At 45.0% G+C, this 13,864-nt stretch overlaps 1 protein-coding gene across 2 annotated transcripts in view; it reads left to right on the forward strand.

The window, feature by feature from the left end:
* The first annotated feature begins 1,139 nt into the window (after nt 1–1,139).
* The window catches only part of l3mbtl2 (L3MBTL histone methyl-lysine binding protein 2), a 213,759-nt gene continuing 201,034 nt past the window's right edge, over nt 1,140–13,864 (forward strand). Inside the window, exon 1 of one of the 2 annotated variants that reach the window (XR_011674266.1) lies at nt 1,140–1,245. The gene's annotated coding sequence lies outside the window, so the exon portion shown is untranslated. The remainder of the gene's footprint in view (nt 1,246–13,864) is intronic. The other variant, XM_071394012.1, reaches the window with a different exon arrangement.

Consider the following 13,864-nt stretch of genomic DNA (forward strand, 5'->3'; position numbering starts at 1 on the left):
CGGGCAGCAAACCCTTGTTGGCTGTGGCGAAGAGGTGATACGAAAAAATCCAGCGCAGCTGTAATTTATTGGGGATAGAATAAATAGCCTGTTATCTCCAGGGTCTGGAAAATGCAATAGTTGAAAGGTGTGTATTTCAATACATGTAGCCTATATGTTGCAATGCAGTACAAATATGATACAATGTATCTGGTTAAATCAGAATTGCAACTGCATGCATGGTGGTAAATTATGGACATGGGAATTTGAATACATTAATGGGATCTCAATGGTTGCACCATGCAACAACTTATTTAATTTAGCCTAGTAGGACTACACTCTTGAATACTTCTTTATAATTCTGAGGTTTTTCAGTCACCTCTCTTCTTTCCTTCCTTAGGGCCCCTGGCTCCTACCGGGCCACGTTCAGGAGCCTACTGAAACATTCAGAATGTAAGTAAATGCAGAGTCATACAGGCCTATATATACTGGATAAATGCATATAGGACTGGCATGATTCCCAATAGGCCTATTCTACATGGCACCTTATCCTTTCTGTTTTATTATATACATTTTCTGAACGTTCTGTAGTGCTTTGCAATGGACACTATCATATCCCTATTCAACATGACAGCGAGTCATATCTCTCGCTACACAATACATTTCTATCTGAATGTTCTGTAAGGTTGTAGCCTCTGTAACAGGCCCATGTGGACTTCATGATGATAATGGTTAAATTGTGACACATCATCTCTCACTGGCACTCAAAAGCTGAATTTGACCAACTGTCTATTGTCTTCACTGACATTTTAAACCTGTCCCTGACTGAGTCTGTAATACCAACATGTTTCAAGCAGACCACCATAGTCCCTGTGCCCAAGAACACTAAGGTCACCTGCCTAAATGACTACCGACCCGCAGTGGCTGTTCTAGACCATTTCAACTGGGGCGGCCAAGCTGGGGCCAGTTGTACTGTTAGAGTGGCCAGTTACATTAGACGTTATTGTTGTCATCGTTTTCTTCACTGCATTGCAGGCATTAGCAGACAAAAGACCATGTTCATAATCATCATCGTTGCCACTGTCTAATAACGAATGTAAAAAAAGAACGATAGCAAAAATTAGTTGTGTAATAATTATTTCATACTCCACATTTAGGGGGGCCACAAGGGGGTCCAAAATTGTTGTCACAGGGTCACTGGGACTAAACACCTCCCTCTGCAACTGGATCCTGGACTTCCTGACAGGCCGCCCCCAGGTGGTAAGGGTAGGTAACAACATATCTGCCATGCTGATCCTCAACACGGGGCCCCTCAGGGGTGCGTGCTCAGTCCCCTCCTGTACTCCCTGTTCAGTCCCCTCCTGTACCCTCCAACCCCTCTTTAAAGCTACTGCTACTCTCTGTTCATCATACATGCATAGTCACTTTAACCATATCTACATGTACATACTACCTCAATCAGCCCGACTAACCGGTGTCTGTATGTAGCCCCGCTACTTTTATAGCCTCACTACTGTTATTTTTCGCTGTCTTTTTACTGTTGTTTTTATTTCTTTACTTACCTATTGTTCACCTAATACCTTTTTTGCACTATTGGTTAGAGCCTGTAAGTAAGCATTTCACTGTGAGGTCTACACCTGTTGTATTCGACACACGTGACAAATAAACTTTGATTTGATTTTCACCCATGACTGCATGGCCAGGCACGACTCCAACACCATCATTACGTTTGCCAAAGACATCATTATGTTTGCCAAATTTCCAGAATCTTAACGGGAATTTTCCAATGAAAGTTAAGCCCTGGAATTTGATGAATTTTGCTTACATTCATCAAAAAAGTTAGCTTATAACAGTGAACTTTTTTTGTGGGATACACATAAGGCAATTCTAGGTCTTGTGGCATATTTTGGTTAAACTATCCCCAATTCAATGGAATTGCAACCCTCTGCATGCACAGTGCATTCTTCCATCACATGTACAGCTGATTCTCAAGATCTTGCTTACTAATGAGATGCTATTAAGCCCACACTACTACACTGTCTGAGCCAAGGACTACGTGCTTTCTGATAAGTTTTGATTACAGTACTGGGTGGGGTGAATATATTTTATATGACATACATGATTTAGTAAATAACTAGTAAATAGTAGCCTACAGCAAAGTGTGTTTAAATCATTTCTAACTTGTTAACAATTTCTGCTCGTTTGTTTTTGCTACCATGTTTTTTTTTAGCTTGCTTGAGCCTGCTAACTGAGGAGTGTTAATTCACCTGTTTTCATACATGTTTCATTTTTAAACATGTATCTTACAAAGGAGTTGTTTAATCGAACTGCTTAACTATTTATCTGTACATGGAATTGTATTTTTTTTTTACTCATTAGTTTCTAATCATTACAGGAAAATGCCACGGGCACTATCTGATGTGTAGAGACATTTCACTGCCGATAATGTAGAAGGAAAAGCTGTGTACATTTTCAAATACTGTGCCAAATCATATGTGAAGAATGCAACGAAGATGCAGAATCATCTGGCCAAGGGCATAAAGTTCCCTCAGCGCTCACAACAAGCAACCTATGACAAAAGTCCCTCTACTTCTATTTGAGGTGAAAATGATGAATCAGACACCTTATCGATAGCAACAGCTCATGGTCCTCCTGGAATCAGACGTTTTTTTGACTCAATGGAGGAACGTATTCAGAGAAATGCTGATGAATGTCTTGCTTGAGCTGTGTATGCAACTGGTTCACCGCTGATGCTCACAGGCAATGTGTATTTCTGAATGTTCTTCGCCCAGCATACACCCCTCCAACCAGACATGCTTTATCTACTCATTTGCTGGACACAGAGTTCAACAGAGTTCAAGTGAAGGTCAAGCAAATCATAGAGAAAGCAAACTGTATTGCAATCATCTCTGATGGGTGGTCGAATGTTCGTGGAGAAGGAATAATTTACTACATCATCTCCACCCCTCAACCAGTATTCTACAAGAGCACAGACACACGGGACAGCAGACACACTGGTCTCTACATTGCAGATGAGCTGAAGACAGTCATCAATGACCTTGGATCACAGAAGGTATTTGCACTGGTGACAGACAATGCTGTGAACATGAAGGCTGCTTGGTCTAAAGTGGAGGAGTCCTACCCTCACATCACACCCATTGGCTGTGCTGCTCATGCATTGAATCTGCTCAAGGACATCATGGCACTGAAAACAACGGATACACTCTACAAGAGAGCCAAGGAAATGGTTAGGTATGTGAAGGGTCATCAAGTTATAGCAGCAATCTACCTCACCAAGCAAAGTGAGAAGAATAAGAGCACCACATTGAAGCTGTCCAGCAACAACCGTTGGTGTGGTGTTGTCATCATGTTTGACAGCCTCCTGGAAGAGAAATGGCCATATCACAGTCTGCCGATATGGATAGTCCCATCAAGAGGATCCTCCTGGATGATGTATTTTGGGAGAGAGTGGTAAGTAGCCTGAAACCTATAGCAGTAGCCATTGCACGGATTGAGGGAGACAATGCCACCCTGTCTGATGTTCAGACTGCTTGCAGATGTAAGAGAAGAAATCCATACTGCCCTGACCACTTCACTGTTGCTCCAAGCAGAGGAAACTGCCGTTCTGAAATACATCAAAAAGCGTGAAGACTTCTGCCTGAAGCCCATACACGCCGCAGCGTACATGTTGAACCCCAAGTATGCTGGCAAGAGCATCTTGTCTGGTGCAGAGATCAACAAGGCCTATGGTGTCATCACTGCTGTGTCTCACCACCTTGGCCTGGATGAAGGCAAGGTTCTTTGCAGTCTGGTGAAGTACACTTCCAAGTAAGGGCTTTGGGATGGAGATGCAATATGGCAGTCGTGTGGATCTGAGGCTTTTTCCCCTGTTGCCTCCATCATCCTCCAAATCCCACCAACATCAGCCGCCTCAGAGCACAACTGGTCCTTGTTTGAGAACACACACACCAAAGCATGCAACAGGCTGACTGATACAAGGGTTGAAAAATTGGTGGCCATCCAAGCAAATTTGAGGCTTTTTGAGCCTGACAACGAGCCATCATCAACAAGGTTGGAAAGTGACAGTGAAGATGAGGCCTCAGAGTCTGTCGTTCAAGAGGTGGACATTGAGGAGGTCCAGGGAGAAGACATGGAAGCCTGAGAGGAAGACAACCAAAGCTTTAGTTTCTAGACTATCATTTTACATATGTGTAACAGTTTAACTTTAGTACGTCCCCTTGCCCCGACCCGGGCGCGAACCAGGGACCCTATGCACATATCAACAACAGTCACCCACGAAGCATCGTTACCCATCGCTCCACAAAGGCCGCGGCCCTTGCAGAGCAAGGGGAACCACTACTTCAAGGTCTCAAAGCGAGTGACGTAACCGATTGAAACGCTATTAACGCGCACCACCGCTAACTAGCTAGCCATTTCACATCCGTTACATATGTATGTTGAAAACGTTTTTAGGAGATGCAATGGATCTTTGGGGATCATTCAATATTCCCTTTATTTTATTGTTCAGTGAAATCATCCCATGTGAAGAGTCAACTCATTTAATTAAAGTTCAATTCGTAACTAAATTGTTTTTTTATTTCTATTGGAAGGATTTAATCATTTGCAATTATGTCTACTTATGAAAAGATAAAATGTTTATGTTTCTGTCTCCGTATGATATGGTAAATATATCCAATGCAAAAAACATCTACATTTAAATTGGAATTCATATTAATTTGCATATATTTCCATTAATTCCCCAAAAAATCCCGTTAATTCCCACAGAAAGTTTCCAACTCTGAATTTTCCCAAAAATGTGCAACCCTACCGACAACACAACAGTGGTAGGCCTGATCACCGACAACGATGAGACAGCCTATAAGGGGGAGGTCAGAGACCTGGCCGTGTGGTGCCAGGATAACAACCTCTCCCTCAACGTGATCAAGACAAAGGAGATGATTGTGGACTACAGGAAAAGGAGGACCAAGCACGCCCCCATTATCATCGACGGGTCTGTAGTGGAGCAAGTTGAGAGCTTCAAGTTCCTTGGTGTCCACATCACCAACAAACTATCATGGTCCAAACACACCAAGACAGTCGTGAAGAGGGCACGACAAAGCCTATTCCCCCTCAGGAGACTGAAAAGATTTGGCATGGGTCCTCAGATCCTCAAAAAGTTCTACAGCTGCACCATCGAGAGCATTCTGACTGGTTGTATCACTGCCTGGTATGGCAACTGCTCGGCCTCCGACCGCAAAGCACTACAGAGGGTAGTGCGTACAGCCCAGTACATCACTGGGGCCAAGCTTCCTGACATCCAGGACCTATATACCAGGCGTTGTCATAGGAAGGCCCTAAAAAAAATTGTCAAAGACTCCAGCCACCCTAGTCATAGACTGTTCTATCTGCGACCGCACGGCAAGCGGTACCGGAGCGCCAAGTCTAGGTCCAAAAGGCTTCTTAACAGCTTCTACCCCCAAGCCATAATACTCCCGAACAGCTAATCAAATGGCTAGCCAGACTATTTGCATTGTCCCCCACCCCCTATTTTACGCTGCTACTACTCTCTCTACCTACATCTATGCATAGTCACATTAACTCTACCTACATGTACAAATTACCTCAACTAACCTGTGCCCCCGCACATTAACTCTGTACCAGTACCCCCTCTATATAGCCTCACTACTGTTATTTTACTGCTGCTCTTTAACTATTTGTTATTTTAATTAAACATTTTTACTTATCTATTTTTTACTTAAACACTTATCTTTCTGCATTGTTGTTTAAGGGCTTGTAAGTAAGCATTTCACTGTAAGGTCTACACCTGTTGTATTCGGTGCATGTGACAAATACAATTTGATTAGATTATAAGTGCAATTTACAATGAAATTATTAAAAAACGAAATCACCGTAAATATAAAAATAACACTGACACTTTCTAGGGTATTGGAAGTGAGCCCTCATCTAATTAAGTTGGTTAGCCTCCACCATGTTGTGCCATACTACATGCCTGCCTGGTCCTGCTTTGACTCTGCCCTATGGTTTATGCAACTGTCTGGCTGGACTTTTCCCTTATCATGACTCCAATTCCATCCATTACATTACAGTAGGAATGCCCCCTTGGGCTCTCTAGAGCTAGGCTGGACTAGATACATAGTCATGTTCCCTGGACACCGTTTCCAAACCCCGATACCCATCCACAGCCAGGATGGACTCCCCTGCATTAGTGTTACGCTTGAACAAAAGCCTGCACACACACACAGTGGCACTCCAGAGTCAGAGTTGCCCATCTCTGGTCTTTATAGTCCATGGGTCAAACTCACAAATTTGGGCCTTCGGGCTCACTTGTGTTGACAATGTCTCATAGCGATTTTCTTGAAGACTATGTCCCTAAAGTTGGAAAATGTGTGGCAGCAGTGCAGTACTGGCAGCTTTCTCTGCGTACGCAGACCCGCAAGCAACTGCGGCCGGCCCCTGATGATGAGTTCAGATTTTTTGTGGCGCCCACCCCTATCGAATTTACCCATCCCTGCTCTAGTTCCTCAACAACACAGCTAGCTGAGCTCAAAAAAGGACCTTATAGTTTAAGACTCTTCTTTGAGTCATAAAAGTGCTTTGAAATTACTAAGGAACTTTGCACACTTTGAAGAGGTATGTGGCCACTTGGAGACACCAGTTAGTCCTTTCACTCAATGTCACGAATACCACCGAAGGTGGCTCGCCTTCCTGTTCGGGTGGCGCTCGGCGGTCGTCGTCGCCGGTCTATTAGCTGCCACCGATCCCTTTTTCCTTTTCGTTTGTTTTTGTCTAATTGTTTTCACCTGTTCCTTGTCGGGGTTTTGGGATGAGTATTATTTAAGTTCGTTTAGCCCGCTGGTGTTTGTGCGGGCTTGTTGTTATTTTACGTTAGTGGTGTTTGTGTTCTTTTGGGTTTTCGCTGTCCTGTATTTTTAGTAACTATGGTTTTGGGTTTGTTGCGCCTGTGTTTTGGGCTTCACCCATGTTTGTAACTGGTTACTTTACGAAAGGACATTAAAGCGTTTTTCCCATCAACCTTCTGCTCTCTGCGTCTGACTCCACACCATCACTCTCCAGACGTTACACTCAAACCCTTGTCATTTCTTTGTTTTATGTTGCACCTACCGCACATTTTCCAGGAATATTCTTATCATGTTACTGAGTGTATCCAGAGTATTTTCAGATGTTGTTATCAACAAATGCGGCAAAAAGTACAGTAAACAAGGTGAACTTGTGTCCTCACCTTTGGTCTAATAATTTTCCCATAATCTCCAAACTGTTTCCTTTCAATTGCTACCATGGTTATGCATTTCATATTTCTTCTGTAAGAAACATTTAAATGTAGCCCTACCAATATAGGCCAATTCCCACGGGTGTAAAGGGTTAATCCCACAGAAGCCTTTTTCCACTATGGCTACCAAACAATTCAATGGGGTCCTATTTGATCAATTTCACATGACCATACCTGTATAAATTAGAATTGGCAGTGGAGGCTGCTGAGGGGAGGACAGCTCATAATAATGTATGGAATGGAGCAAATGGAATGGCATCAAAACATGTGTTTGATGTATTTGATACCATTCCAGCTAATCCGCTCCAGCCATTGCCATGAGCCCATCCTCCCCAATTAAGGTGCCACCAACCTCCTGTTAATTGTAGCATGCCCAACCACATGAGCCAGGTGTGCCAGATATATAAAGATGTTCAATTATTCACCGAATTATGGTAAAAATGTGCCCAAATAGCTGTCCAAATACTATAATTGATTCAAACATTTAAAATTGATTTATACATGTAAATATTAATGGATGTGGGCTGATTTAAAAAGTAATCCTATTAACTGTTTGAAATGATTGAACATAAGCAATTCAGACAGCTTTTAGGAAACATTTTGACCATAATACTGTGAATAATGTAACATCTATATATCTGGCAAATTTGGATGTGTATTCTACATCACTATGATTATTATTTTGTTATTATTATATTGCATTCAGGTATGGCCATGCAAAATTTATCAAACAAATAAATAATTGTCACATGCGTCATAAAACAACAGGTGTAGACTGACAGTGAAATGCTTACTTTAGGGTTCTTTTCCAACAATGCAGAGTTAAAGATACACAAATTAAATATATGAAATAGTGGCATGAGGAATAAATACACAGTAAATAAAGAATAACAAACACAAGTAAAAATAACATGGCTATATACAGGAAGTGCCAGGTAATAACATGGCTATATACAGGAGGTACCAGGTAATAACATGACTATATACAGGGAGTACCAGGTAATACCATGGCTATATACAAGGAGTACCAGGTAATAACATGGCTATATACAGGGAGTACCTGGTAATAACATGGCTATATACAGTCAGTATCAGGTAATAACATGGCTATATACAGGAAGTACCAGGTAATAACATGGCTATATACAGTGAGTACCAGGTAATAACATGGCTATATACAGTGAGTACCAGGTAATAACATGGCTATATACAGTGAGTACCAAGTAATAACATGGCTATATACAGGGAGTACCAGGTAATAACATGGCTATATACAGTGAGTACCAGTACCGAGTCTATGTGCATGTGTACGAGGTAATTGAGGTAGATATGTACATATAGGTAGGGATAAAGTGAATAGGCAACAGGATAGATAATAAACAGTAGCAGCAGCGTACAGTATGTGGTGAGTGTGAAAGTGTGTGTGTGAGTGTGTGGCGTCAGTATGCATGTGTACGCATTCTATGTGTGTGTGGCCAAATGTAGCGTGTGTGTGTTGGGGTGTCGGTGTGAGTACTGTATATGTGAGTGTGTGTGTAGAGTCCAGTGTGTGAGTAGAGTCCAGTGTGTGAGTAGAGTCCTGTGTGTGTGTAGAGTCCAGTGAGTGTAGAGTCCAGTGCATGTGTAGAGTCCAGTGTGTGTAGAGTCCAGTGTGTGAGTGGAGTCCAGTGTGTGAGTATAGTCCAGTGTGTGAGTAGAGTCCAGTGTGTGAGTATAGTCCAGTGTGTGAGTAGAGTCCAGTGCGTGTGTAGAGTCCAGTGTGTGTGTGTGGAGTCCAGTGTGTGGAGTCCAGTGTGTGTGTGTGTGTGTGTGTGTAGAATCCAGAGTGTGAGTAGATTCCAGTGTGTATGTAGAGTCCAGTGTGTGTAGAGTCCAGTGCTTGTGTAGAATCCAGTGCTTGTGTAGAATCCAGTGCTTGTGTAGAATCCAGTGCGTGTGTGGAGTCCAGTGTGTGAGTGGAGTCCAGTGTGTGTGTGTGTGTGTGTGTGTGTGTGTGTGTGTGTGTGTGTGTGTGTGTGTGTGTGTGTGTGTGTGTGTGTGTGTGTGTGTGTGTGTGTGTGTGTGTGTGTGTGTGTGTGTGTGTGTGGAGTCCAGTGTTTGTGTGTATGAGTAGAGTCCAGTGTGTGAGTAGAGTCCAGTGTATGAGTAGAGTCCAGTGTGTGAGTAAAGTCCAGTGTGTGAGTAAAGTCCAGTGTGTGAGTAAAGTCCAGTGTGTGTGTGTAGAGTCCAGTGTGTGTGTGTAGAGTCCAGTGTGTGTGTGTGTGTAGAGTCCAGTGTGTGTAGAGTCCAGTGTGTGTAGAGTCCAGTGTGTGTAGAGTCCAGTGTGTGTAGAGTCCAGTGTGTGTGTGTAGAGTCCAGTGTGTGTAGAGTGTGTGTGTAGAGTCCAGTGTGTGTAGAGTCCAGTGTGTGTAGAGTGTGTGTAGAGTCCAGTGTGTGTAGAGTCCAGTGTGTGTAGAGTCCAGTGTGTGTAGAGTCCAGTGTGTGTAGAGTCCAGTGTGTGTGGAGTCCAGTGTGTGTGGAGTCCAGTGTGTGTGGAGTCCAGTGTGTGTAGAGTCCAGTGTGTGTAGAGTCCAGTGTGTGTAGAGTCCAGTGTGTGTAGAGTCCAGTGTGTGTAGAGTCCAGTGTGTGTAGAGTCCAGTGTGTGTAGAGTCCAGTGTGTGTAGAGTCCAGTGTGTGTAGAGTCCAGTGTGTGTAGAGTCCAGTGTGTGTAGAGTCCAGTGTGTGTAGAGTCCAGTGTGTGTAGAGTCCAGTGTGTGTAGAGTCCAGTGTGTGTAGAGTCCAGTGTGTGTAGAGTCCAGTGTGTGTGTAGAGTCCAGTGTGTGTGTGTGTAGAGTCCAGTGTGTGTGTGTGTAGAGTCCAGTGTGTGTGTGTAGAGTCCAGTGTGTGTGTGTAGAGTCCAGTGTGTGTGTGTAGAGTCCAGTGTGTGTGTGTAGAGTCCAGTGTGTGTGTGTAGAGTCCAGTGTGTGTGTGTAGAGTCCAGTGTGTGTGTGTAGAGTCCAGTGTGTGTAGAGTCCAGTGTGTGTAGAGTCCAGTGCTTGTGTAGAATCCAGTGTGTGTGTGGAGTCCAGTGTGTGTGTGTGTGTAGAATCCAGAGTGTGTGTAGAGTCCAGTGTGTGTAGAGTCCAGTGTGTGTAGAGTCCAGTGTGTGTAGAGTCCAGTGTGTGTAGAGTCCAGTGTGTGTGTAGAGTCCAGTGTGTGTGTAGAGTCCAGTGTGTGTGTGTGTGTAGAGTCCAGTGTGTGTGTGTGTGTAGAGTCCAGTGTGTGTGTGTAGAGTCCAGTGTGTGTGTGTAGAGTCCAGTGTGTGTGTGTAGAGTCCAGTGTGTGTGTGTAGAGTCCAGTGTGTGTGTGTAGAGTCCAGTGTGTGTAGAGTCCAGTGTGTGTAGAGTCCAGTGCTTGTGTAGAATCCAGTGTGTGTGTGGAGTCCAGTGTGTGGAGTCCAGTGTGTGTGTGTGTGTAGAGTCCAGTGTGTGTAGAGTCCAGTGTGTGTAGAGTCCAGTGTGTGTAGAGTCCAGTGTGTGTGTGTAGAGTCCAGTGTGTGTGTGTAGAGTCCAGTGTGTGTGTGTAGAGTCCAGTGTGTGTGTGTAGAGTCCAGTGTGTGTGTGTAGAGTCCAGTGTGTGTGTGTAGAGTCCAGTGTGTGTGTGTAGAGTCCAGTGTGTGTGTGTAGAGTCCAGTGTGTGTGTGTAGAGTCCAGTGTGTGTGTGTAGAGTCCAGTGTGTGTGTGTAGAGTCCAGTGTGTGTGTGTAGAGTCCAGTGTGTGTGTGTAGAGTCCAGTGTGTGTGTGTAGAGTCCAGTGTGTGAAGAGTGTGTGTGTGTAGAGTCCAGTGTGTGTGTAGAGTCCAGTGTGTGTGTAGAGTCCAGTGTGTGTAGAGTCCAGTGTGTGAGTGGAGTCCAGTGTGTGAAGAGTGTGTGTGTGTAGAGTCCAGTGTGTGTAGAGTCCAGTGTGTGTGTAGAGTCCAGTGTGTGTGTAGAGTCCAGTGTGTGTGTAGAGTCCAGTGTGTGTAGAGTCCAGTGTGTGAGTGGAGTCCAGTGTGTGAGTGGAGTCCAGTGTGTGAAGAGTGTGTGTGTGTTGAGTCCAGTGTGTGTAGAGTCCAGTGTGTGTGTAGAGTCCAGTGTGTGTAGAGTCCAGTGTGTGAGTGGAGTCCAGTGTGTGAAGAGTGTGTGTGTGTAGAGTCCAGTGTGTGTAGAGTCCAGTGTGTGTGTAGAGTCCAGTGTGTGTAGAGTCCAGTGTGTGTAGAGTCCAGTGTGTGTAGAGTCCAGTGTGTGTAGAGTCCAGTGTGTGTGTAGAGTCCAGTGTGTGTGTAGAGTCCAGTGTGTGTGTAGAGTCCAGTGTGTGTGTAGCTTCCAGTCCCAGTGTGTGTGTAGAGTCCAGTGTGTGTGTAGAGTCCAGTGTGTGGAGTCCAGTGTGTGTGTGTGTGTAGAATCCAGAGTGTGTGTAGAGTCCAGTGTGTGTAGAGTCCAGTGTGTGTAGAGTCCAGTGTGTGTAGAGTCTAGTGTGTGTAGAGTCCAGTGTGTGTAGAGTCCAGTGTGTGTAGAGTCCAGTGTGTGTAGAGTCCAGTGTGTGTGTGTAGAGTCCAGTGTGTGTGTGTAGAGTCCAGTGTGTGTGTGTAGAGTCCAGTGTGTGTGTGTAGAGTCCAGTGTGTGTAGAGTCCAGTGTGTGTAGAGTCCAGTGTGTGTAGAGTCCAGTGTGTGTAGAGTCCAGTGTGTGTAGAGTCCAGTGCTTGTGTAGAGTCCAGTGCTTGTGTAGAATCCAGTGTGTGTGTGGAGTCCAGTGTGTGGAGTCCAGTGTGTGTGTGTGTGTAGAATCCAGAGTGTGTGTAGAGTCCAGTGTGTGTAGAGTCCAGTGTGTGTAGAGTCCAGTGTGTGTAGAGTCCAGTGTGTGTAGAGTCCAGTGTGTGTGTGTAGAGTCAGTGTGTGTGTGTAGAGTCCAGTGTGTGTGTGTAGAGTCCAGTGTGTGTGTGTAGAGTCCAGTGTGTGTAGAGTCCAGTGTGTGTAGAGTCCAGTGTGTGTAGAGTCCAGTGTGTGTAGAGTCCAGTGTGTGTAGAGTCCAGTGCTTGTGTAGAATCCAGTGTGTGGAGTCCAGTGTGTGTGTGTGTGTAGAATCCAGAGTGTGTGTAGAGTCCAGTGTGTGTAGAGTCCAGTGTGTGTAGAGTCCAGTGTGTGTAGAGTCCAGTGTGTGTAGAGTCCAGTGTGTGTAGAGTCCAGTGTGTGTAGAGTCCAGTGTGTGTGTAGAGTCCAGTGTGTGTGTAGAGTCCAGTGTGTGTGTGTGTAGAGTCCAGTGTGTGTGTGTAGAGTCCAGTGTGTGTGTGTAGAGTCCAGTGTGTGTGTGTAGAGTCCAGTGTGTGTGTGTAGAGTCCAGTGTGTGTGTGTAGAGTCCAGTGTGTGTGTGTAGAGTCCAGTGTGTGTAGAGTCCAGTGTGTGTAGAGTCCAGTGTGTGTAGAGTCCAGTGTGTGTAGAGTCCAGTGTGTGTAGAGTCCAGTGCTTGTGTAGAATCCAGTGCTTGTGTAGAATCCAGTGTGTGTGTGGAGTCCAGTGTGTGGAGTCCAGTGTGTGTGTGTGTGTAGAATCCAGAGTGTGTGTAGAGTCCAGTGTGTGTAGAGTCCAGTGTGTGTAGAGTCCAGTGTGTGTGTGTAGAGTCCAGTGTGTGTGTGTAGAGTCCAGTGTGTGTGTAGAGTCCAGTGTGTGTGTGTAGAGTCCAGTGTGTGTGTGTAGAGTCCAGTGTGTGTGTGTAGAGTCCAGTGTGTGTGTGTAGAGTCCAGTGTGTGTGTGTAGAGTCCAGTGTGTGTGTGTAGAGTCCAGTGTGTGTGTGTAGAGTCCAGTGTGTGTGTGTAGAGTCCAGTGTGTGTGTGTAGAGTCCAGTGTGTGTGTGTAGAGTCCAGTGTGTGTGTGTAGAGTCCAGTGTGTGTGTGTAGAGTCCAGTGTGTGTGTGTAGAGTCCAGTGTGTGTGTGTAGAGTCCAGTGTGTGTGTGTAGAGTCCAGTGTGTGAGTGGAGTCCAGTGTGTGAAGAGTGTGTGTGTGTAGAGTCCAGTGTGTGTGTAGAGTCCAGTGTGTGTGTAGAGTCCAGTGTGTGTGTAGAGTCCAGTGTGTGTAGAGTCCAGTGTGTGAGTGGAGTCCAGTGTGTGAAGAGTGTGTGTGTGTGTAGAGTCCAGTGTGTGTAGAGTCCAGTGTGTGTGTAGAGTCCAGTGTGTGTGTAGAGTCCAGTGTGTGTAGAGTCCAGTGTGTGAGTGGAGTCCAGTGTGTGAGTGGAGTCCAGTGTGTGAAGAGTGTGTGTGTGTAGAGTCCAGTGTGTGTAGAGTCCAGTGTGTGTGTAGAGTCCAGTGTGTGTGTAGAGTCCAGTGTGTGTAGAGTCCAGTGTGTGAGTGGAGTCCAGTGTGTGAAGAGTGTGTGTGTGTAGAGTCCAGTGTGTGTAGAGTCCAGTGTGTGTGTAGAGTCCAGTGTGTGTGTAGAGTCCAGTGTGTGTAGAGTCCAGTGTGTGTAGAGTCCAGTGTGTGTAGAGTCCAGTGTGTGAGTAGAGTCCAGTGTGTGTGTGTAGAGTCCAGTGTGGAGTCCAGTGTGTGTAGAGTGTGTGTGAGTAGAGT

Source organism: Salvelinus alpinus, chromosome 3 (assembly GCF_045679555.1).
Source record: "Salvelinus alpinus chromosome 3, SLU_Salpinus.1, whole genome shotgun sequence".
In the NCBI taxonomy this organism is placed as follows: domain Eukaryota; kingdom Metazoa; phylum Chordata; class Actinopteri; order Salmoniformes; family Salmonidae; genus Salvelinus; species Salvelinus alpinus.